Consider the following 23,454-nt stretch of genomic DNA (forward strand, 5'->3'; position numbering starts at 1 on the left):
GTATACCACATTTTTGCTGTCGGAAAAAAAATCAAATTTATTTCATTGATTTTCCATTCCCGCTTGACTTCCAATTGAATAGCTAATGCATTCATTAAATCTAGTTATATGCAGAACAAGTAAAGTTGATGTTAATATCCACGTAGATGGTGGTTGAGGACCGGTGATATTAATGACAACATGGGAAATATTAGCTGACCCTGAGCGTTAGTTGAGATGAAATGTAAAACTGCCATGTGTAATAAAACTTAGTACTGAAATACAAATTTAAGATAATTTAATAAAATTTATAACTTAGCATAATTTTACATCTGTCAATCTAGTCTTTCTGGGTCAAATATTTGAGTGGGATCCAACTGTGGGGTTGGACATTTTCTGGACCTTGCAATAAAGATAGTCACTTCAATAGGACCAAACTCAAAATGACATTTATTTTAATCCTTCGTAGATTATTAGAAATAATTCGTTCCGTAACGACACTACTTTAATCTGACCTATGATTGATGTAAGAAAACTAATCCAGCCTTTACCCGTTCATTTCTGAGAGAGTTCTCTATTTTGTTTAAAGAAAAAATTATGAACATGTATACATAATAAAATTAGCCATATACATCGACAATAATCCAATATCCAAATTATTTAAGTAATAGTGTGTACTAACACGTTCCCAAGATTTATATAAGTTATAGAAATGGCTAATATAGACCTTCTATGCAACTAATATGATAAAATGTAAATGAAAGATGACTTAAAAAATGATTAATAGAAACTTAAAAATAAATTTCATAATTAAAAGAAACTTAAAACATAAATAACGAGTAGAGATACTTATAAAGTAGTCTTTTATTCCTTAATAGATAGCACACGAATAACTTCAAACTCACATTCAGAACATGAAAACACTCGAAAACTATCACTCTCAAAGAAGGAAATACTCACAAGCTTTCACTCTCAAACTCTCACACAACGACTCTTGAAAACTAAAACAGAAAATGGGCTATATAGCCATAATTGTGTGTTTCCTGGGCCATATGGACTTGTAAGCTTTCAGTCTGGGTCAAATGTCCAAAAGAATCTTTTGTGTGAAATGGACACAACTACCCTTCCACGTCCACCGATACCTCGACACGTTCTTCTTCTTTCTTCAAAAAAACTAAAAAACGCCTTCATCTTCATCTTCTCAAAAATTCCACCACCCTCTACCACAAACATCTCGTTCTCCATCTCCGCCATCACCAACGTGGAAAAATCAAAATCTCTCTTCAAAAAGATTTCATCACCACCACCAGCACCACCATCAGTTATCTCCAAAACCCTTCTTCAACTGCTTTCCACCGAATCCATTGATTTCTTCCATCAATTTCACTGGGAAGTTTCTCGATCCTGATTGTTTTTCATGATTTTATTACCAGAACTCATCAATTTCTCGATCCCATTCTCCACCATTTCCATAACCATCCACAGTCAAAGTCTCTCACCATCAACAATAAGAATTTGGGGTCTTCTCAAATCGGTTTCTGTATCTTCTCATACCCACCATCAACGTCTCTCACCATCTACAGTGAAAATCAACACTATCAGAAATCGGTTTCTCCATCTTCTGCTAACCCTAATTGAACAACTCTTTGTTTTCAATCGGATTTGGGGCTTATTCTGAATTATTAAATCTTTGTAATTTAGGATTTTGGTTTTCAATTTCCTAACTTGGGTTTTCAACAGAGAAACTGTGTATTGAGGTTACTGTAGCTGGAAAGATTGCTTACATCTCTGAGGAGCTGTGTATTGGATGTGGTATCTGTGTCAGGTACCACCTTTTTTGCCTTTTTTTTTTGTTCTGTTTCTTCATTTCTTATTCAGTTGTCTAATTGGTAAATCGGTGAAAAAAGAAACTGGGTTTGATTTAAATGAAGCTAGTAGCAAAGTGATTTTGTTTGTTAGTGATGTGAAAAACAAGGGTGGATCTGCGATTCATCGTTTTAGGTTTGAATTGCTACCTGGGTTTGTTGATTGGAACAAGCTTGACCACTGGAAGGTATAACACTTTTCTTCAATTCATATCATTTTGTACACTTTGCTGTCATTTTGGATGCAAAAATGAACATTTTTTTTTCTTGGAATTATTGTGCTTAGGATGTTAAGAATTGGGAACCAAAGAGAATTGGGGCATTGGTGTTGTATGTTTGTGTTGTAATCATTTCATTTCAAAGTGTGTATATGGCTTTTAAAGCTCCTCGGATAGCTCAAATCAAGCAGGAGTTAACTGAGGCTTATATGGAGGCAGTAATCCCTGAGCCATCTCCAACTAATATCAAGAGGTCAGTGTAGAATTTCTCTTCAGTTCATGTCAATTGGGTCTTGAATATGATTCCATCCAGTTTTAAACTGAGATGAACTTAGTTTCATCCTGTTTTAATGTGTAAATTGATTGATTTTTTTTCTTCTGGAAATGTGGATATACTCATTTTTCTTTTCCTTTTAGGTAAGAGTTCTTGTTCAATAACATGATAAAGATGGTTTTATTTCTATGTAAACTAGAACGAAACTGGTTTCATTGTTTATAAATGTGAAATGTATATGTCAATTTTCTTGTTAATGTATCGATCTGTAAACAAACTAATTTGCATTTTGTGAATTTGTTTACATAGTAATATAAAATATGATGCAATTGAGTTTCTGTTGAATATTTCTCATCTTAGTACACGTTCCGATGCATTTTCCGGTTCCAGCATCTGCTTCCACTGGATGATTCTGGTTTCATCATGTGTTGCCTTTGGATGAAACACGGTTTCATCTTGTGTTGCCCACTATTGACATGTCGTCAGAGCAGATTTGGTTTGATTTTTCTTGTTTTCATCTTGTGTTGCCTTTGGATGAAACATAAGCTAAGAGCAGTAACTTAATTTTCGTCTCATTGTTCTTGTTTGCCGTATAGATTATCACTACTTCGAGTTTGATGGCAACCTGTTTACACGAAGAGGTAAAGAGACTGCAAAATATTGTGTATAGCTAACCACAGAGATAGATGTAAAGAACCAAAGGATGAAATTTGGTTTCATCCTACTGTAAACAAGGATGAAACTAGGATGAAACCAAATTTCATACTTTGGTTCTTTACATCTATCTCTGTGGTTAGCTATACACAAGATTAAACTAGGATGAAACTGGGTTTCATTCTATACTAAATTGGGTTGAATTTGGTTTCACCCATTTTAAACTAGGATGAAACCAGTTACATCATGTTTTAAATTTGGTTGAATTTGGTTTCATCGATATTTAGGCTGGTATGAAACCAGTTTCATCATGTTTTAAAATTTTTTGAATTTGTTTTCACCCATGTTTAAAATAGGATGAAACTAGTTACATCCTGTTTTAAATTTAGTTAAATTTGGTTTCATCGATATTTAGGCTGGGATGAAACCAGTTTCATCATGTTTTATTGACTGACTTTCTAGACTCTTATCTGCCTTAATACTTTATGGTTCGTTACAAGTCCTACTTTCTTAACGACAGTTTATGCGGATTATCCTAATACCACTAGGAAAAGTGTTCATTGTCCTGACAGTACTGCCGCTACAAATGAGATTCACAATTTCAGTCTTTGTTGCATTCACTTACTGTAAAATAACGCTTACCGCTTGCATATATATTTGTTAGTATATAATTTTGGTTTAGAGTTTAGACATACATATGTTACTGCTCTTAGCTTATGTTTGTCAGTGGTGGTTGCAGAGCTATTGCTGGTGTTGCTACCAGAGAAGCTACAACAATGGGGCAATGAGTTCTGGTGTGTGTGCTTTGACACTTGCAGAGAAAAGACCAAGCCTCTTAAAAGATTGTATCTACCTAATGTCATTGTTGTTGTTGTTGTTGAGGTAAAGGTTCGTCAAACCCTAGTTATAAAATTTGAAATCCAAAGTTTCGATTAAGCTTTTGAGTTTAGAGGTATTTGACTCATTAAAAATTTGTTGTTATTGAAATTGATAAGGTTAAAATCGATGATAGGAGTTTCTGTCTTCAGTTAGGCTTATATTCCCCAACTAAATCCCACCCAAAGGAATCCAATAGATAATCTTCAGGGTTTTTTATGTAAAGTTAATTTCCAGGTGTTTTTGATTTTCTCTTTTTCTTTAATATGCTCACCATTTTTCTTACAGACTATGCCTCTCGGAAATCTCTTATAGGGTCACTGATATATTGTTAACTTTTGCATATTTCTGTTGCAGGGGAATGAAGATGATCTTTGAAATATCTGCACTTAAGCTGGGGATGTTCGCATTCCGTGTCCAACGTGATTCATATGTCCACTCCCAATTGATATGTGTTAGTATTTCTATATCTAATCTGTAGTGATCCCAGAGGCATTTGTGATTAGAGATGAAAATACTAACCCTATTTCAGTTAGAAAGACATAAACGAACAGGTGGTGTGCGGTGTTGTTCGCCGGTGATGCTCTTTTTTCTTCCTTGCAGAGATTGATGTGGCTGAGTCATGCTCTTGAATCTCAGATTATGGTAGGTAGTTCCCATGTATGTGTGTTTTATCCTGACTAAGCATATACCAAATAAAAGAGGTGTACTCTGTTTTTTTTGCTCTGTTTTTTGCTCTGTTTTTTTTTTCAATTTTTGTTCTTCCAGAGGAAGGAGTAGAAGAAGCATAAGAAGTTGGAACTCTGTTTTTTTTTGTAGTACTCTGTTGTGGTGGTAGTACTCTGATTTTTGTACCACTCTGTTTTTTTTGTAGTACTCTGTTTTTGGTAGTAGTAGTACTCTGTTTTTTTTTCCAACCTTTACTAACCCAACGCTGTAAACATTTGTAGAAGATAGGGACATATTTGTCTCTTCAGGTTAATAAATAAAAAAGATTCTGGGTGAAATATCCATTTTGGCTAAATGAACAGTATTTTTCTGTTTTTTGGCTATATGAAAAGTATCTAAACCTAAGAATATATTTCACCCAGGATTTGTTGCAATTGGTCTTTTTGACCAATTCTGTGAAACTAAAAACTTGCCCTTTCCCTTTCACTTAATGGATATTTATATAGGGGAAAGTTTGCAAAAAAACAAAAGAGATAAGATTTTCTATTTTGAGAATCCTATCTATAATTAAAACAACCTATTAGTGGTAGACAAGTGACATACATAATTCAAAGTGGACATCTAGATAAGATTTACCTTTTCCCTTTTTTCGGAAAATATTTAACTTTGTCACTTTTACTTTTTTGAAGCAAATACGTGTCCTTGATGAATAGTGGAGTCGATCCTGCTTCATGTTGATAAATCGTTGACCAATAATTTTGCTACTATGCGGCAACATTTCCTTTAACTAATCCAATTAGAATTTTCCTAATTTCTTTGAACCATTTAAACCCTAGATGAGTCCAAAGTAATCATCACCATTTACATTTAAATCTTATGTACTTTCCAATTTTACTTCTTCTTACTCCACGGTTTTTGAAGAGGACGGTTGGGAACCCAAGCCTTGGTTATCAAGTGCCTCCAAAATTTGTTTCTTAAATTCCTCTTTTGACAAACCCACGTGTCTATGTTTTAATGCGAGTATGTGGGTTGAATTCCATCGGCAATGAGGTGGTTGATGCAGATACCATAAGCTGGGATGCAACGAACTGCATGTTAAATGTAGATGGTTGTAGATGTGCATCATTATATCTATTCCACCGTTTGATATATAATTTCATTTCTAAGTAAGGCATATAATCCCATTCTGGATCAATATCTTGTGGAATTGAACACACACACACACATATATATATATATATATATATATCACTTCCCATCAAATTCACCTTGCCACCACTAAATCCAACTTATTATCATGTTTGTAACCGTAATAGATGTGACACATACACTATTTGTTTGTTTTTGTACTTATAGTTCTATTAATATCCTGAGTTATGAGGTGATCAATTAACTAAAGTTCAATAAATTGTGTTCATTATGAAAGCGGTTACAAACACCATGTTTGTCGGATGTATACGGTTAGGATGAGACTGGGATGGTCAGATCATCGGTTTATCTCTAAAAATGTTTTCCGTCCGTCGGTTGCTCAAAACTCATTTTGTTTTGTATTATAAATATTTATTGGTGATTTTGTTAGGCTTTTAATTGTGGTCAGAAGGTTTGTATAGCTTTGTAGCAAGTCGTTAGGATAAAATTTACTTGGTTATTGTACTTTTTTATATTTTAAATGTATATTTCTCTTACACAATCTCCTCTTTGGGATTGATAAAATATCTGCTTTATAGACCAACAAAAATTATAAAATATCTCTATATTTTTCTCACGATTTATAAAGGGGGATACCAGTCCTACTAAGTGTTGATACCATTTCATCGATCCAACGGTCAGGATCGGTGGAATCTTTTTGTCCTATATGAAACGGTATCAACACTTAGTAGATCTGGTATCCCCTTTATAAATCATGCTTTTTTTCCTTTGAAAAATTAGTGGTCTTGGATTATTCGCTAAAAATAGTGAGCAAATGCGTGGTCTTTTAAAATCCAACAACTTTGACAGGTCTAAAATTAGCATTAATCTTGAAAAAGGCATGCATGTACGAAAAGTTCGAGCCCTAAATTAATGTTTCTGTCCTTTAAATTAATGTGGATTTACTCATAATTATTCACCAAAAAATAGTCAATTGTAATCAAGACTAGGGAATGACCCGTGCTGTAACGACACGGGCTATTTCACACTGTTTTAAGTGGTAATTGAATTTTTGTCCCTACTTTTGATGGTCTATACAAATATGCTTATCACATAATAATTTTGTCCCTCTTTATCTATAAGCCCATCAGGGGCCCATCAACAATTTAGGGACTTCCAAATATACCCCAACCTTTATACCTTATTGAAAGTAGGGACTTCTTCTTATCTTCTTTATTTCTCATCCAGAGAAAAACTATCGAGCTCACCACCATTTTCATCTCCGTTGCCACCATCATCTTCATCTCCGTCGCCTCCATAACGAACGCAACCAACACCAGCAACATCTCCATCGTCACCATCTTCGTTTCTAGTCCGTCGTTACACCACCTTAACCATCTTCTCCGTCGCTAATTCGTAACCTAAAATCAGATCGCTCCACCACCACCTCTGCAACCACGACCACCTTCTCCGCCGCTAAAGGATTCAGGATTTAATCGAACTATCATCAACAGATGACACCTTCTTCTTCTTCTTCTTCTAAAAACTGAGTTTGGAATCAGATTCAAATAGATCGAAATCTGTTTTTATGTTGAAATTATAGATCGAGATATGTTTCAGGTTACAATTTATGGTGGTGGTGTAGCATTGACGGCGGATGAGGTATTTTTCTTTCGGTAATGGTGATGTAGATGGAGGTGGTTTTGGTTGGAATGATAAAATTGGTGTTGGATTTTGGTTTTGGTTGTTTTGGTGGTGGTGGTGGTGCTGGAGATGTGTGATTTTGTTGGTGGCAGTGTTGGTATGAGTTGTTGTTACAGTGATTGAACCCTGTTGCTGAATGAAATATGGTGGTTATCTGGGTTGAAGCAGACAGTGATATTGGATCAACTATGGTTGTTGATCCATATATTTTGGATCAACTCCTGTTGTTGACCCAATTTATTATTGGATCAACTATGGTGGTTTTGGTTGGAATGATGAAGTTGGTGTTGGATTTTGGTTCTGGTTGTTTTGGTGGTGGTGGTGGTGGTGGTGGTGGAGATGTGTGATTTATTGGTGGCGGTAATGGTGGAGAGGTACGAATGAGAAATTAGTCATGAAAATAGTAGTAGAATGATGGTTCCGGTTGTTGTAGTTGTCGAGATTGGTTTTGAAGCTGGTCTTGGAGCTGTTGGTGTTTATGAAGCTACATGTAATGAAATATGGTGGTTATTTGGGTTGAACTAGGCAGTGATATTGGATCAACTATGGTTGTTGATCCATCTATATGGGATCAATTACTGTTGTTGATCCTTTGAACTCATGTTTTGTAGTTTAAATCATGTAAAATTTCTTCCAATGTTGAACTTGTGGTGCAATGGTAGCATAACTGACTCCATGTCAGATGATGCGTGTTCGACTCACACCAAGTTCACTCCATTTTACATGAATCAACTTCCATTGTTGATCAACTAAAATTGGATCAACTAAAATTGGATCAACTTCTATTGTTGATCCTTTTTTCTTGGATCAACTATCGTTGTTGATCCCCTAAACTAGATAAACTTCTACTGTTGGTTCTATTTTTATTTGGATCAACTATTGTTGTTGATACAAAAATATTTGAACCATTGGCGGCGGCGGCGACGGTGACGGTGGTGGCGGCGACGACGAACTTGTGGTGGTGGCGGCAACAGACTAGTGGTGGTGGAGGACTAGTGGTGGTGCAATGGTGGCGGTGAAGGAGTGGTGGTTTAATATTAGTGGTGGTGGCGGTTGGTAGGTGGTGGTTGTTGAACGGTGGTGGTGGAATGGTAGTTGAATGTTGGTGGTGCTAGTGGTGGTGGTGAAGTGGTAGTGGAAGAAATTTGTTCCATTTTAAAATAAAGAAAAAATATTATATGGGTGAGGGTATTAAGGTAATCTAATATTAAATCGGAAATGCTATTCACAGCTCCACTTAGAGCTCTATTCACAGCTCAAACGCTAGGTGTTGCAAGAGTATTGGTTCATGACTTTCAGGCAGGACCCACCGCTGGATAAAAAGGTTCACCATTTTAGAGATGTGGGGTTTAGATGTCCTGGGCTGTGAGTAGTGTGGTGTTTTTGTGCTGTGAATAGCACCACCGATATTAAATGGATAAGGTTATTAAAAAAGAAGAGATATATTTATTGTTGCATAAGGATATATTTGTAGGGAGTTAAAAGTAGGGACATATAATTAATATAGCCCTGTTTTAAACTGGGGTGTTAGACGGCCTTTAAAAGTTTGCGAAAGAAGATCACATCGAGAAGATGTTGTACATTTACTTTCATTGTAAAATAGTTTTAATAGTTTTAATTATTTTTTTTAATTGTTATCAATGGACATTAAGAATCTTTTTCCCTTTTTTTCCCAATTTTTTCCCAGTTTCCCATTGGTTTAACTAGATCAGGAAAGATGTATTCCCAGTTTCTCATCGGTTTAATTAGATCCGAGAAGATGTAGTCACAGTCGGTGGTATACTGGAGCATTTTGTTAGTAGTAAATTGTTTCTAGATTGATTGTTTTATTTTCTTCTTACATGTGTATCCTCAGATACCTTAAATTGATTCAATCGTTGTGGTGGTGGCAGGATTGGTTGTCCATTCACGTGTGGACTAAAATTTGTTATTAGCGTATTAACAAACAAAACAAATCATAAAAAAAAGGTGATCAACCTTGTGGTACAAAAACCTCACTCAAATGTTGGGATCCATTAAAACTCCATCGTAAACAAAATTGATACAAAAACTCCAAATTTTTAGAAAATGATACAAAAACCCCAAATTTAAATGTTGGTTTTATCAAATTTTATTTTGGTTTCATCATAAAATTTGATGAAACCAAAATAAAATTTGATGAAACCAACATTTAAATTTGGGGTTTTTGTGTTAGTTTTGTTTTGATGGGGGTTTTGTGTTACTTTTGTTTTGATAGGTTTTTTGTGGAAGGATGGTGACACTTCTGGGGTTATAACTCGCGGACCGATTAACAAACTTATATGTCCAGCGAAACTTGGGCCAACCCGACAAATCCGGGAACATAATTTGGACGGATTTGGACAGTATCATCATGGATTCCACGGGTTCGATTGGCAATCTGGGCAAATGATTTCTAGCTCGGATCTACTTCGGCGAAACCTTCTAACCCGCCCAACCAACCCAAATCCCACCCCTAGGTTGTTCAGTTCTTCCCTTGATTGCACTTCAGCTGATGCCTCGGCAAAACAAGCTTGTTTGTTGGCTGAGAAAAATTATGAGTTTTATGAGGATAGGCCAGACTTTATTCATTCTGTTGAATGGCCTGTAAAGGTTTATTTTCGTTTTAAATAGGTCTTATTGGCGTGCAGTCTTTTGGCTTAGCGCTAATATAGCGTAGTCCCTGTACAATTTCACTTTTTTATTCTATTTTTTGTTGACCGAGTAAAAAAAATCTTTCCCTGATTGCACCCTCATCTAATTCATGAGATATCAAAGTAGCAATATGAATAAATGTCAAAGTAGCAATCAGAATAAATGGATATATTAATTTAGTCTACTATGGTCTATACCACTTCTACTCTTTTTCCAGATACCCAAGTTAGTGAAGGAGATATAAGTAGTCTGCCTATACTTCATAGGAACAGTGGTATCGATGGGCCTGCATATGAGAATGGCGACCTTCTGTTGAGGTAACTGGACGGTGCCAACTGATTGGACGCTAAAATTATCCCGTGCAACGTCTGGGGTTAAATGCACTCAGTTCTGAAACCAAAACCATTCAGTGTATTGTATTGGAAATTTTGGGTTAAGCAAGAGGATGAAAATAGAAACAGAAAATGGTGTATCTCTGACTTCAAGGCTCTTTCGATTCTTTTAGACAATAATTCGACCTTTCCCAATAAATTTGGCGAGACGGTCTCTCGAATTATGCCTTCAGGATTCAATGAAGCCCTAACACCGTAATTGAATTCAAGGATTGTACTTCCTTGACCCGACCAAGAATCACACTGTATAAGACTCTGATGATGCTTTTTAGAGAAGAAGAAAACATATTGTTTTTTATGTGTTGGAATGGGAGAACATCTTCGCTATTTATAGTGATATTCATGCCTGTTGGTAGTGTCATTTCATCACCAACAAACGCTTCCAAAAACCATTAATGGTGGCTTATGGGAAGAGACGCGTATGTTCAATTTTGAATGGAAACTTTTAGATTTTACAAAGTAAAACCAGAAATTTTTTCCAAAAGACGCTGTCTCGGACTCTGTTAGGGGGCGTTGCCCCCTAGACTCCCACGACCTGACCGGTCAGATCGATCACCGTATAACTCTGCGTAGCGGCAAACCTTGAAAATATCCAACATATTGTACTACCAAAGAAATGTATCAAAGAAACTAAATTATTCATTTCACATATCTATCTGTGTACCTAGGAACTTAAATGCACAATAAGTTTACAAGTGATTGAATAGTTGATGCGGATCGGTTAACCTTAGGAAATTCCTTGAATTTGCTGGCAGCATGCAATCTTGGAACCGAATGAGAATGTAGCATGGTAAAAACAGGGTAAAAAATACGCCACCCTCGGATAAGATCACAAATGTAAAAGTAGAAGAATACAGGGTTAAAAAAATGCAGCTAAATGAAATGCAAAACTTAGTGCAGAACATCTAATTCCATTCATATCAAACTAGAAAGATGCATGTGGTAAATTTTGGTAGCCTGACTGGTGTACCATTTCTATTTCTGTGCCACTACTGAGTTGAGAATAACTATCTTTCTGGTGTAAGAAATAAATCTGAACATCCATCCCAAATTATTTACATTCATTATGATTATCCTAAGCCCAGTTTCAATTAAGAGATGCAGAGAACAATTGTTTCAACAACCTGCAAAAAAAAAAAAAAAAAAAAAAAAAAAAAAAAAAAAAAACTTAATTATACGATCATAAGAGGTTCCACAAAACTCAAGATTTGGTAAACAAAAAAGGTTATTAGCATGCAAATTTGTCAGATAAGCGACACGCTTGGTGCCATAGATCAATAACAAAGATGTCAAAACATCCCAGGCTCAGTAAATATGAGTAGCAATATAAACCAAAATTTATTCTTTTTTCTGTCGACACAATGTGATAGCTCATTTTTTCCCACCTTATTAATCAATTTTTTTTTTTTTTTTTTTTTTTAAAGATCCTGTAGTAAGCAAAGCCTCATACGCAAAAGAAAGAACATCGTTGTGGCCTTTGACACCCAGTAACATAGATCATCAACATGTATTAATCAATGACTGCTCGATTAATACCTAGAAGAGAAATAACTAAAAGTGTCGGTATAAAATGATTTGGTGCGCGCAGCATGCTACACTACCAATAACAAGTGCATAATGATTGTCATAGAACTAAGAAAAGTACTCCATTACCATGTTAATTCGAAAAGAGGCAGCATTAAATTTTGTGGTGTGTGCTACACATAGCAATGAGAAATGCATAACGATAGTCTAAGAATTAAGAAACCTATTGCAGTATCACATTATTAATTTTATATGGGGCATCTCAGTATAACAACAACAATTCAAACATTGTATATTAAAATTGAAGTGCGCCTACCTTACTTACAGTGATGCAAGTGCACCGGTAGAATCCCAGGCATATTTGCATATGGCGGAATGAAATTATAAGGCATGACCCACACGACCAAAAAAAGTATGAGATGCAAAATAAAAAAACTAGAAAAATAAATTATTCACTTGAATACCATGCATAGTCAAACAAAGTTCCATCTATGTAAAAAATATGTAGGTGTGGAAAACCCTACAACTACATCCAAAGAAACACATACACACATAATGAAGTAAACAAGCAAGAAATGCACAAGAACACAAAATATACGTGGTTCAGTATGATTACCTACGTTCACGGGATAAAAGGATGATCTTATTACTCGATTCAAGGTTACAAAGATTATATCTCACTAACAAGCACTCTCTTCACTCTCTCAAGCTCTTGATATTCTCTCCACCCTTACTGATTACTTGCCATTTAGCTCTCTACATGGCTCTCTATTTATAGCTACAAGTGATGATACATCCAAGTTACAGTGTGAGTCGTGGCGTATTTTCCTTGATGTCCTTCTCGGGTAGCAGGCAATGTCTTTTCCGAGATGTAGGGCTAGGCCTAGTGATATCTTCTCCCGACATCCATTCATCCGATATCGATCTGTTAGTGAGTATAGACGATGTCCCCCTTGATATTCTTAGAAGAGTCTTACTTTGACCAGATTCTCCTTATCTTCTCAACTACTTCGTCAATGCATTTATTGCTCTTGTACTCGATGACTGTCTCTTCTGTCACCTCCGACCTTTACACGTATTGTCTGCAGGGTTCCCTTGGTGTCTCTTTTCTCGCGCCTAGGCCAGATAGAATGATTTGGTGCTTCACGCCTCATCTGCTGTCGATGCCCCCACTACCTAGGATTGCTCCACCTGGATCTATGGATTATTTACACCTACATTTATGCCCCTTATTTCACTCGTGTGATTGACACGAGGGGAAGAAATCGCTTCGCCTTCCAGGTCCGCTTCCATGATGTGTTTCACGCCATGTTGTTCCCCACTACACTCGTCTTTATGACCTGTTTACCCTCTTCGCAGGTTACAATTGTTGGGACTATAAATTCAAGCCTTAAACCCCTTGCTTTTCACTTTTACTTTCTCCGAAAATTACACTCTCTCTCCTTAGTTTCTTCTTTGAACTGCTGCTCTGATATTCCTTTATCTTCTGATTTTCTGTAAGTTCCAATCATCCTTTGATCCTTCAATTGCTTTCCCCTTGCTGCTGTTGCGATTCTTGCTGCTTGTTATCTTCTTCGGTTCAAAGTTTCTTCCCAACAGTTCTTCCATGGCTTCTGCGACTCCCTCCATGACAGAGAAGAGGTGTGTTAGTTATACCTTTTCTGAGGATGATGGTGTTCCCATTGATTCTTTGTTTATTGTTGACAACCCTTCACACCATGATCATCATGCCCTTAACTCTATCCTTTCTGATGGTTCTCCTTCGTTTTCATGTAGGAATGACAAGAGAGTTGCCAAGGACTTGACTGATGAACAGTTCATCAAGCAGTTAAAGATGATTTTGGTCTCCATGGTTATAACATCAGACTCCTATCGGGCCAGAAGGGTGTTTTGAAAAAAGGTGACGTCATGAATTTTCCTCACTCGGCCGAGGCGACCGTCATCACCAAGGGTCAGTCGGAACTCGGGATGCGCTTTCCATTGTACGATCCTAGTCGTCCCTTCATGTATGAAGCTCTTTCAAAGATTCGTCCATCTCGTGCTTTAGCTCAGTGGAATGACAACACCTTTCGTCTCATAAACGAGTGGGAGAGGCGAGGGCGAGGCGAGTGCACTCCCACTACCTGATAGACCTATGACTATTCTCAAGCAGGCGACTATACTCCCGCCAGCTTTGCTGCCAACTACTGGAGTGAAACTTCTACTAATGGTGATCTTTCTGGCTTCGCTGCTAGTCCTCATCACAACAAGACTCTCCCTGAGGGTTTTAAGAAGCTTCTCTTGGACGAGGACCCTGAGGGGAAAACAACTAATAAGCATGCCCTCCATACTAGTGATGTATCTTGGGATCGGGTTCCTCTTGCTATTTATGGTCCTCTTCTTAGTGGAAAGTTTCCTCCTCCGGCCGAGCCCTATCAGTTCTGGGTGGTCAATGTTGATCGAGTAAGTTATTCAATCTTGGTCGATGTCGGCCCGAGTGATCAGTGTGATGATTTTTTAATTTGTTTGTATTTTGTAGTTCAAGTCCCAGAGTGGTCATCCTGAGGCTCCCAACCTTCGAAAAAGGGATGGAGGTCCTAGGGCATGAGTCGAGGAAGAGAAAGGGAAGGTAACAAATATACTGCTTTATTCACAATACATGTACTTTCCCCTATTTGTTGCCTTGAATGGATCTAACGAAGACTCATGTGCATAGGTCGAAAGCTGACAAGGGAGGAGCGAAAGATAGTGAGGATCCCGAGGATCGGCTACCTTTATCTCATTTCCTGAGGGGGTTGCCTCAAAAAACTTCTGATGTCTCGTCTACCGCTGTAGGTGATAATCCCAGTGGAAAGGGTAAGGAATCGAAGGTCGATGAGTCTTCCCCAGGGAAGGTTGGGTCCTAACAGTATATTGGTAGAGGTGTCGTTCTCGCAGATGGTGTTGTATTTGTATGCTCTGATGATGATGAAGATGATGAGGATCTGTTCGATGAAGCTGAGGGTTTAGTCGGGGATGAGGAAGATGAGCCGATGTCAAAGGAAGGATATGTAGATGGAAAGGGCCCTGCTCATGAAGGAGAGTTGTTGGAAACTGTGCCTACCGTGTCTCCTTCCCCGACTACCTTCTTTACTTTCTCGGGCCCGATGTGTGATTCTTTGGGGGCTCTGACTTCTCCTGGTTTTGGCTCCTTGACTGATGAAGAGATGGTACAGGCCGTATCCTCGTATTCTGTTGGTCTGAAGGGCACCTTTAATCAGATGGTGAGTGAACTTTCTCCTGTTCTGAAGTGTGAGTAAACTTTCTTAATCGTATTGTTGTAATGTGGTCAGTTCCTCATGCTATGAAGTGTGATATTCTCAAGCTATTAATAAGAAGTTGCTAGATGCAGCCATACGGCGGAAAGAGTTAGCAGAAATGGAGAGCCTTCGCCTTCAATTGCAACAAGAGCAGGAGCGAGCCCGAGGACTAGAAAAACGGCTAGCCGAGACCTAAGGTACTTATTCAAAACTTCAGTAGTTATGATTGATTCCGTAGTGCCAATATCCTGAATTTAGTATTATCTTGTGAGCCGAGATGTCTAGTATAGATGCTGATGCAGCTTCTGAATATCGTTTGTTAAAGTGAAAATTGGATATTGAGCTGAGCATGTTGACAATCTCCGCCAAAGAATTGTGAATAAGGACGATAAGATAGATCGACAAGAGGCCGAGCTCGAGCAACTTCGAGATGAGCTACTTCGATATCAGAGATTTGAGTATGTGCCGGAAGAGATGGACAATCTTCGGATGAATTTGTCTCGGGCCCAAGGGATTGCTACCGATAAAACGTTGTTGGCTGACAACTTGGAAAGTCAATGTGGTAGGTTGAGACTTCAGATTAGGGATTTGCATGTTGATCGTAAAGAATACTGAAAGAGAAAGATATTGCAGAAAGGTCTAACCAAGAATTAAGGGAGAAACTTCGACAATTTGACGAGGTATCCCGAAATTTGGAGTGGGTTCAGGCTCATTTTTCAGGCCTGCAGTTGGCTCATGATCGGCAGAAGGCTAGCTGGAGCGACTACAAAAAACATTGCCCCACCAATGAGTTCAACGAACTGCACTATAACGAGTTAACTGCTAAGATCTCGGCCCTCGAGTGTAGTTTACTTAAGTCCGAGGAAACCGTTAAAATAGTTTTTCCCTTGCTTGAAGGTGTTGTTGGCTGTGTTGTGTTATGTTTGTTTTTATTTTGATGTTATGATGTTAGTGCCCCTATCACTAATGGTCTTTTCTCATATGCAGTTGAACAGGGAAAAGTGAAGTCTTTGGAGGAAGTGACTGTTCGGATGAAGGCGAGGGAGACCCAACTACTCGGGCAGGTAGCTACTGCTGAGGCGACATCGACTCAACTGACTCGGGATCTTGCTGCCGAGAAGGAGAGGTTCAATACTGAGCTTGTCGCCAAGGTGAAAGAAGGTGTGAAGGCGGTCATGGAAAAGAAACGGGACGATGCTGCTGCTAAGAAGGCTGGTTCGGGATCAGTTCCGCCAAAGGCATAGGTAGGTCTTTTATAGTGCTGCGCTACTATTGTGCTCCTTATATTGGGTTGTAATTCTCTTGAACATCTTCATCTTTTTTGACAATTTTCTTTGATGGGGTGCTGCGTCGCCAATTGGTTGTTTTCTTGTTGCTCGATATTTTTAACTTGTGTTGTTATGGTCGTACTTTGGCTTTCTGTCTATGGTGAATTTATTGTTTCCTGCAACAAAATATTTTTAATGTGTTATTATAAATGCCATTCCTGTCGAACACACTCAACAGAGAGGGTTATCGGGCCAAATGCCATGTACCGATTGAGGTATCTCATCACTGTCATTTTTGATCTAGTGGTAAGGTATTTGGTCATTCCTAGTCCTATTGGCTCGATATCCCCAAGAAGTTATCAATTAACTGGCTTGGGCAAGTGATTTCGACCACTTGCGATGGGAGCAATGTTGTATGATCGACTGTCGGGTATTCATGCCCCGACAATCGGCTACTGGTTTCCAACCACCAGGGCCCTTAGACTACCTCGGCACTTGCACACTGCCACTGCCCCGAGTTCGAATAGCCCGTCGAGTGTAAGACACCTCGGCACTTGCACACAGCCATTGCCCCGAGTACGAATGTCCATACGAGTGTAAGTCACCTCGGCACTTGCACACTGCTATCGTCCCGAGTACAAATGACCATTAGACGCAATTGTCACATTCCCTACCCCACGTGGATTTTTAAGGAAATACATGACAGAATATCATACCTATTTACACACCTCTCATGGGTAATATAGTTTTATGCGTCGAATGTTCCACGGTCGCGGTTCGGGTGTTCCATCTGGTTTCAGTATCTTATACCCCCTTCTCCAACTTTTTCCACAATGGTATATGGCCCGCCCCATCGTGCCGCTAGTTTCCCGACTTTGTTGTCACGCTTGTAGCTAGGTAGTTCCTTCAATACCAATTGCCCGGGTTGAAATTCTCTCGGTCGAACTCGTTTTTTGTACTCACGTTGTAATCTCCTTTGGTAGTTTTCCATTTTTTGTAGGGCCATTTCTCTAGTCTCTTCTAAATCATCGATCTTAGCCAAAATAAGGTCTGCCGAGATGTTCCTTCTCCACGCATTGGTCCTTGTAGTAGGTATCATTGCCTTAGTTGGAAGGATGGCCTCAGTCCCATATGTTAGCATAAAAGGTGATAAGCCTGTCGCGTCCCTTCGGCTGGTCCTGTATGCCCACATAACATTATAGAGATCTTCACACCACTCGCCATATTCTCCATCCAACTTCTTCTTTAGGTTGTCGGCTATGGTTTTGTTCTTGATCTCAGCATACCCATTACTTTGTGGGTAGATGGGCGTTGCCTTGCTTTTGCGGATGTTGTAGGTGTTAAACAATAGGTCAATGTTCTTACCTTGGAGTTATTTTCCATTGTCCGAGACGATTACCGCTGGCACGCCAAAGCCACAGATAATATGTTACCAGATGAAGCGAAAAACGTCCTTATCCCGAATGTGCCTTAGTGGTGCAGCTTCCACCCATTTGGTGAAATAGTTAGTAGCCGCGATTAAATATTTTCTCTGCCCCGACCCGACGTGTAAGGGTCCTACGATATTGATCCCCCACTTGGCAAAGGGACAGGGGTTGATCACTGAGTTCAGAGTTACTGCAGGCGCATGTATCTTTTTTCCAAACTTTTGGCATTCATCGCAAATTAATGCCATGTGCTTTGCATCTTCTTTCATGTAGGACCAAAAATATCCCATGGTCTTAGCTCGGGTTGACAGGCTTCGACCCGAGCAGTGATTTCCCGCGACCCCATAATGTAGCTCATTCAGTATTGAGTGCCCTTCTTCTTTGCTTAGGCACCTTAACAGTGGCCATAGGTAGGGCTTCCTATACAGAACACCATCTCGTAGCTCGTATGCTGCTTCTTTGCTTTTAATTTTTTTGATCTCGGGTCGTCCTTTAGGCAACTCTCCCGTCTTCAGATATTGGTGAATGGGTTTTCTCTAATCGCCGTCTTCGTATTTATCAGCTGTAGTTACCGCTACATATGCTTTTGTGTCTACTGGCTCAGGTACAAATGACATCAGGATTCTCATGACTCTGATGCCTTCAATGCTCGAGTCTGTTAGCATGGAGGCGATGTCTGCTAGTGCATCTGAATGTCGATTATCTTTTCTGCAGATGTGTCAGAACTTGATGTTTGGTATCTGGACGATATAAAATTGGGCGAGCTCCCAATACTTATGCAGTACTGGATCATGTATAGCATATTGCCCATTGATCTTCTTAATGACCAGCTGAGAGTCACTAGTCAGTCTCACGTCGTGAATCCCCATTTCTACTATCATCCGTAAAGCATGTATCACGGCCTCGTACTCGGTGACATTGTTTGTTGCCTTAAATTCAAGCCTAAAGGAGTGAACCATCTTCTTCCCCGTTGGTGTGGAGAAGACTAGCCCTAGGCCCGACCCGTCTTTATTGGATGACCCGTCGACGAAGACTTCCCATCGCGTCAGACTGCAAGTTTCAAGGAGGTCGGAGGGATCTTCTCGGTCTTCTTCCATGCCCGGAATGTCTTCAATTTCGTCCTCATCGTCTAAAGGGAAATCTTCCAAATAGTCGGCCACTGCCTGTGCCTTTACTGCCGTTCTCATCTCATAGAAGATATCGAACTGTTTGATTTGAGCACTCCATTTAGAGATCCGTCCCGACCTCGGTGCATTGTCGAGCACTGATTCTATGGAAGACTTCGTAAGCACTCGAATTCTGTGAGTTTGGAAGTACGTTCGAAGTTTTGTGTTGCAAATACTAAGGCTAGTATCAATTGCTCAATTCTGGTTTAGTTCTTCTCCGCTGGGTTCATGGGTTTACTTATGAAGTACACATGCTTCTCTTCTGCCCCCACATTTTGACTAAGACCGCACTTATGGCATAACTCGTTGCCCAAAGATATAGGGTAAGCACTTCATCGGGCTCGGGTCTTTGCAACACTGGTAGGCTCGCGAGATGTTGCTTAATCTTTTGGAATGCATCCTCACACTCCTCGCTCCATTTGAATTTTTCTCCTTTTCTTAACGTCCCGAAGAAGTCTTTACATTTATCCGAGGACCGTGAAATGAATCTCCCTAACGCTGGCAAGTTTCCGTTTAACCTCTGTACATCTTCAATTGTCACGGGGACGGCATTTCCAACACAACTCTAATCTTTTCTGGGTCGCCTTCTATACCTTTATCAGTGATTATGTATCCCAGAAACTTACTCGAGGTAACCCAAAAAGTGCATTTGGTCGGGTTTACTCGCATCTTATATTTTCTCATGGTTTGAAATATTTCCCTAAGATCGTCAATATGGTTGGCTGCCACTTTGCTTTTAACTAAAATATCGTCCACATAAACCTTGATGGTGTTGTGTATTTTGTCCTCGAACATGTCATCCACCAACCTTTGATAAGTGGCGCCAGCGTTCCTCAACCCGAATGGAATTTTAGTGTAGCAATATAACCCTCTGGGTGTGAAGAAAGACGTATATTCTTGATCCTCGGGAGTCAGAGGAATCTGATTATATCCCGAATATCCATCCATTAGCGTTATCTCCTTGTACCCAACTATGGATTCTACCAGTTGATCGATGTTGGGTAGGAGAAAGTTGTCCTTTGGGAAAGCTTTATTCAAGTCGCTGAAGTCGATGCGGATTCTGACCCCTTCATTCCTTTTAGGGACTATCACCATGTTAGATATCCATTGCGGATATTGAGCCTTTCGAATGATCCCAGCTACTTGTAGTTTCTTTAACTCGACCTCTACCGATGCTTACAACTCGGGTGCAATTCTCCGCATTTTCTGTCAGATTGGTTTGAATTTAGGATCTATCATTAGGTGGTGTGAGCATACTTCCAGATCAATCACCTCCATATCATGCATTTTCCAGGAAAATACATCCAGGTGTTCCTTTAACAAGGTTATTAGCTGCCCTGTTTGTTCGTCCGTTAGTAGGGTTCCAATTTTCACCAACTTAGGTTCCTCCTCGGTCCCTAAGTTGATCTGTCGGGTAGTCTCTAAGGCCGAGAAGTTGGGTTTTGATTCTTCGACCGACGTCGCCTCCTTTGATTGCTATAAGATCTCTTGCTCGCCTGTTTCGTAGGCTGTAATAGCTTGTGAGAGTACCTTCTCCAATTCTTCCGCTGCTTTAGCTTTGTTCTTTTCTCGACGCTGTCTTGATCGCCTTTCTTCATTTTGTTGAATATCCAGTTGCATACATTGTCTTGCGGCCTGGGGATCGCCTAATACTTCCACAACCCCCCGGTAAGATGTGAACCTTAATTTCTGATGGTATGCCGACACTACTCCTTTGATTCCCACGATCCAAGGCCTGCCGAGAATTGCCTCATAAGGCGATACGACATCCACTAAACAAAAGGTGGTAAGTGTGTCCAAATATCCTTTTCCATCCGAGACTCTGAGAGTGACTTCTCCCTTTGGCACGGTCACTGTACCATTGAAGCCATAGATCCTATAAGTTGAAGGGATTAAAATGTCATCAAATAGCTCCATTCTTTTAAACGTGAGAGCTTGTGAGAGTACCTTCTCCAATTCTTCCGCTGCTTTAGCTTTGTTCTTTTCTCGACGCTGTCTTGATCACCTTTCTTCATTTTGTTGAATATCCAGCTGCATACATTGTCTTGCGGCCTGGGGATCGCCTAATACTTCCACAACCCCCCGGTAAGATGGGAACCTTAATTTCTGATGGTATGCCGACGCTACCCCTTTGATTCCCACGATCCAAGGCCTGCCGAGAATTGCCTCATAAGGCGATACGACATCCACTAAACAAAAGGTGGTAAGTGTGTCCAAATATCCTTTTCCATCCGAGACTCTGAGAGTGACTTCTCCCTTTGGCACGGTCACTGTACCATTGAAGCCATATATCCTATAAGTTGAAGGGATTAAAATGTCATCAAATAGCTCCATTCTTTTAAACGTAATAGCTTGTGAGAGTATCTTCTCCAATTCTTCCGCTGCTTTAGCTTTGTTCTTTTCTCGACGCTGTCTTGATTGCCTTTCTTCATTTTGTTGAATATCCAGTTGCATACATTGTCTTGCGGCCTAGGGATCGCCTAATACTTCCACAACCCCCGGTAAGATGGGAACCTTAATTTCTGATGGTATGCCGACGCTACCCCTTTGATTCCCACGATCCAAGGCCTGCCGAGAATTGCCTCATAAGGCGATACGACATCCACTAAACAAAAGGTGGTAAGTGTGTCCAAATATCCTTTTCCATCCGAGACTCTGAGAGTGACTTCTCCCTTTGGCACGGTCACTGTACCGTTGAAGCCATAGATCCTATAAGTTGAAGGGATTAAAATGTCATCAAATAGCTCCATTCTTTTAAACGTGTCGTAAAATAGGACCTCGACTGAACTCCCACTGTCCATCAGTATTCTTTTCACCCCCATTCCTCGATGAGTAAGGTGATTACTAGGGGGTATCCATGTGCTTTTCCATTCGATGTGACATCTTTTGCTGAGAAGGTGATCAGTTGCATCATCCAGGGTTCCATAGGAAAAGTTTTTGCTACACTAAAGATCTCTTTTCCCGCCCGATCTCTCTTGTGGATTCTAGAAGTAATGCTGGTCCCTAAGTCGAACCCTCGAGTTTCCGAGTGCGAGATGGTATTGCAGGTGAACTGAGTTCCTCGGTCGATCCCCACTTGATGCACGGGAGCATCGGGCTGGGTAGATGTCGTCGTTGTCTTAACAAAGTGTTGTAAGTACCCATATCGGATCAAATGCTGGACAATGTCTTTTACCTCTCGGCAATTGTTGGTCGAGTGACCTCGGTACTGATGGTAATGACAAAACTCGGTATGGTTTCTTGGCTCGTCAAACTGGATCCCCCTAGTCTTTGGGTATCTGATGTTATTTCGCTTTTCTACTTCCTTGAATATTTCTTCCAATGGTACGTTCATAGGCGTGTATGTTCTTGGTTCATGACGAGGCTTTTTTCCTTTCTCGACCCATTCCTTCTTGCCTGAGCCTTGCTGTGGTGCCATCGGCCTTTTTTCTAATCGCTTTGGGTCTTCTCGAGGAACAATCTCCACCGCCACGCTGGCTTATTGTACTCCTCTATCCTGCGCCCCCTCTTGTATCTCCTCCTATGCGATGTAATGCTCTTGCATCTTCCTCATCTCCCTTAACGTTTGTGGCTTCTCAGTGTACATTACTATCCAAATAGGGTCAGACTTTCCTAATGAATTTTCAAACCCGAAGATCTGTTGGTCGACAGGTACCTTCCCGATATCGGTACGCAGCTTCCTCCATCTGTCTGTTAGAGATATTAAGGGTTCCCTGAACCTTCGTGCCAATGTGAATAGTTTATTTACCCTTGGGAGAGCAATGATGTTATGCATATAGGTTTTGAGAAATGTTTCCACTAGTACGCCATAATTGCCAATGGACTCATCGGGAAAAGTATAGAACCAGTTCTTCGCCTCTCCTTCTAGACTTGCCGGGGAAAATTTACACATAACCATGTCATAGTGCTTCCATTGTAATAGGGACATGCTATACATCTTGATGTGCTCTCCTGCGTCGCCGGTGCCATCATACCTGGACGGGAAGGTTGGGAGTGTACACTTTGGAGGAATGGTGCTCGTTCAAGCTCCTTGGTGAAGGGAGTTTTCTGTGCCTCGTTAATCACCTCTGCAAGCTTATCATCCTCGCCATATCCGGCCAATTTTTTAACCATCTCCTCAAGTTGCTTGAGTTTGGCCTCAGTCGCCGCCTCGGGTCTCCCGTTATGCACTTCTTCGTCGGTTGAGGAACTCTCGAGAGGGTCGTACCCGCTTCTTATACGGTTAGGGTCGGGTATGCGTCCTCGGACAAGGGGTGGAGTTCGGGTTCGTCCTGATCGGGTATGGTTGCTGGAGGCTCCTCGGCTCGATGACCCTCGTGACCCAGATCTCTAGTTCCGAAGCTGATAGTTTTCATGCTCTAGAGCCAGATTGCTTCTCTG

Source organism: Papaver somniferum, chromosome 9 (assembly GCF_003573695.1).
Source record: "Papaver somniferum cultivar HN1 chromosome 9, ASM357369v1, whole genome shotgun sequence".
In the NCBI taxonomy this organism is placed as follows: Eukaryota; Viridiplantae; Streptophyta; class Magnoliopsida; order Ranunculales; family Papaveraceae; genus Papaver; species Papaver somniferum.